Genomic DNA, 3936 nt, shown 5'->3' on the forward strand with positions numbered 1-3936 from the left:
GTTGAATAGCCCAACATCCAGTATGATTGCCATGACTGAACAAAGTCTAAAAATGCGAACTAAACAAACTGGCACATCGAATTAATCTAAAGAATATGACGTAGGCTAATACAAAGTTATTCGCGTCGATAAAGTGTTTGGCTACATCACTGTAATGCCATTTTTTAATTATTAGTCTAAATATTTTTTCGCTCGATTGTTCTTTATCTGATCAACTTTACTTATCGTATTGAACCTAAAGCATCCAATGCTTCTTAGCGCTCTTTTGCGCACAGTTGCTGAGTGCGTCAAAGCCAGACTACGATTTGCGCGGCTATCCGTGTGTAACCGCATACAAAGCATCCTTCTCTTTCCTGCTCTGTCTGCCCTTGTCGCACGCAAACACACATTCTTTCCGTCTCTTACTCTAAATTTCGCACGTACAAAAAAAAAAAAAAAATCACACACACACACTCACACACACACGTTCCTCTGTTCTCTCCTAGAATTGATGAATGATCTGTAGGCAATATTTGCGTTAATCATTACGCCTGCAAAAGGCTCCGGTAAACTACACAGGCTTACCCAACTTCATGAACACAAATCGGTCTGTTTCAGAGTTTAGTTGAAACATCGAAACATTCGAATAAAATCATACCCAACGGCGGGAGCTTCTTTGGTCATAGGCTACACAACAGTATCCAGACCTCGCGCTGCACGCCATCCCTACCTATGAGCATCTGTGGTATGCCTCTGATGTCCTGGAAGTCAGAGAATAAACATCCAGTTCGCTTGTAGTCTTGATGCAGTTGCAGCGGCCCCTCCTAGCATGATGAAACCCGCAGGCCTCGAGCCACCACAGTTACAGTAGCCGGTATCATGGCCTCGTGCTCCCTGGTGCAAGTTGTGTTTCAGTGGGGAGCGCGTGCCTTCTTACCACTATAGTCCGCTGTGCCCTGCGCTAGCCTCTGTGTCAACTTAAAATGTGAAGTTTTTATTTCTTGTTATTCATTCCTAAAATCCGTAGGACGGGAAACTCATTAGAGGCTAAATAAGCCAGCATCAACTCTTTTTTCGCTGTCCATAAGCACACGGATCACTTAATAGATCATTAACCAGCGATGTGCTGCTGACATGGACGTTTTTGCATCTCTCGCTTCCATTACCGCGATGCTATTACGGAAAGCGGAGAGCTGACGGCGGCCTGCCTGCATAGGCGTGCTCGCTGTGTTACGGCAGGGCCTGGGTATATCAGAGCGCATTACACGTTAATGGCGTGACATTCATGTTGCTGGGATGGATAGAGGCTTTAAGACGGAGTTCGTGTTTGACAGACAGGTCTAAGGGTGTGGTGTTGCTCATGAGGCTGGTAGTTCTATACCTTCAGAACAGAAGTCTAGTTGATGATTCGGTTGTCTGGTATGCACCCGGCGTTTGAGATAAGGTTGCCAGGGTTCGTTAAGCGCTGTGCCGCCGTCCACAAGGAAGTCTTTCAGTGGATAGTTGGGAAAGAGGAACTTCTTGTTGTCGCCGACCCACTGCTTCACCCCGAGATACCTTTACTCAGACAGGCAGTGCGCATGAGAAAAACCTGGAGATCCTCTGTTGAAATTTGGAAAGTTAAAGCTTACGGAGGAAATATGATAAAATTATTGTTTTAATATATTTTAACAATCGACGTATTATGAATTTGAAATACAGGCATGTAATTAAAGCTTAACGGTAAATTAATAATAGCGTGATGTAGTAATAACCTGATAATAATATCAGCAACATAATAATAATAGTAATAATTAAACGCTGAAGGCTTACAATAACATATTCGATTAATATATTTGATGTAGTTTGAAATCTCGCTTCTGTCGTAAATTAGGTTAGAGTAAATCAAATACTAAATAACCTGTAAATACAGCCGTATGTATAAATAAATAAGTAGGCGTTATAACATTGTTTGAGTACATTCCTTCATTTCTTGCTACTACTCATATCCGTCGTCAGTTTGATGAATTTTAAGGCATTTTAAAACAACATAAAATATGCAAACCTATATATTGCCTTTTATTGTATTAAAAATAATCCAATATGAACTGGAATGATGCAAAAAATACATTTCAATTATCTAAACGGAAATGCTTAACTGTGGAAGAAGACACTGTGGAGTCTCATGTCTATATCTGTGTCTTGATACAAAAGGAGGAAATGCAGAGTTAATATAGTATTTTAATAAACAGTTGTAGGACGATGTGCATTGTGTACGCGGCGCCTGGGCTTTTCTTTCCCCAGCCTAATCAATAAGTCCTGGCCGAGGCTGAGGCATGAGCTCAGGCTTGGATATGAGGTGGAAACGAAATGATAATATAATCGATTCTTCAAATTGACTCATTTACAAGCTTCCTTCTGCAGGAAATCAAGACATTATCTTAGAATAGATTCAGGCATTTATCACTATATAAACAAATGCAAATGCACACGCGTTATACGCGTTATATCACTGAAACTGGTCTTCAATTATGCTTTTCCGTAACTATTAGTTGTTTTCATAAATACTATGTGGCGGTTTATCACACCCAATTGTGTGAAAATGTGCTTTACGCAGTAGTGTCGGAGAAATGTGTCCTGTATCAACAAAATCAGTCACAAAAAGAAAAAAATGGGTGGCCTAATCAAATTAACGATCAAATTAGCGTCTAAATGAACGAAAAACCAATATTGCCTCGTGAAGTCTCTGTGCAGCGTCAATTTGGACCACATAGCGGCAGTCTTGAGCCTCTTTTCACCGTACTCACCAGTTGTGTTTCCCAAACGTTCTCATCCCTTTCGTATCCTGTAAGCACTACACAATGTTCCAGCCTGAAAGGAGCGTTCTGTCTTTCCCCAGAACATGCTGATATTATTACCCTTGGCCCGATGCCAGACTGTATTTGCACTTTTTAGTTTAAAGAAACTGTGTTCTAGGGTGTCTTTCAATTCGATGGGATTGTTCTCAATATTTGGAGATAGGACGTGGCTATGCTGAGGGAAACGTTCTTAACAGGAGCCATGTCTTGTGTCTATTTTGCGCTTGGTAGGTCCACATATACTAATTTAACGTCAATACCTGAATTACGTTTACCGGGAAATTGCAAGAAGTGATTCAGAATAAACTGTGTTTACAAAACATATCCAGTTATAGAAGGATATAATAGGATGATTTAAGAATGATAGCTAGGCACTAATGACATTTTCAGATCAGTTTTAATAGTATAGTTTGAAGTAGATACATTTTTAAGAAGAGAGCAGGTTTCCCCACATTAAAATATTACATGCCTAGCTAGGTAATAAGTCTTAACAATCCAACGCATATAATCCAATGAGTGTCTATTCGTACTGCAATCTAAGCGAATTCAGTCAAATGCGAAGTTTTATTTAACATTTTAAAATGTGACTAGATTTGAGATGATTTCTTTCTTTGTATCGTCAGGTTTCCATAAGTGAAGGCATTCGGCTCATCTCTATCTCGCAGTGTTTTACTCCCCTTTCTTACCCCCTCCTCGTTTCTCTTTCGTGTTCGTCACTGTAGCTTCAATAGCCACGAAGTCATAAACCCCGCCTAATTGTACTATTAGGCTTATTCAAATTTGAACTTAAACCTAACCCTAACTTTAACGATACTGTAAACCTAATGCATAACGTTAACCTTAAGTTCACCAAAAAGTGCATTTTAGTGATGCGGGGTCCTGCTCTTGTGGCAACAGAATCTAGTCTAATCCTTCGTTTGGGGGAGTCGGTCAGCTGACTGTCTATAGCTGTCAGAGAGAGCGTGCCCGCTCCGCTCCCTTCCTTTCCTCTCCTCCCACTTCTCCTCTCTTCTCAGTTATGCTAATCCGGAGAATACACCTCTCCCATTGGGAGAGATGCAAGAGGACCTGCCTTCCAGTGCGACGTCACAACGCGCTATAAGGATAAAGTGCTGGCAGG

This window comes from Esox lucius, chromosome 12 (assembly GCF_011004845.1).
Source record: "Esox lucius isolate fEsoLuc1 chromosome 12, fEsoLuc1.pri, whole genome shotgun sequence".
In the NCBI taxonomy this organism is placed as follows: Eukaryota; Metazoa; Chordata; class Actinopteri; order Esociformes; family Esocidae; genus Esox; species Esox lucius.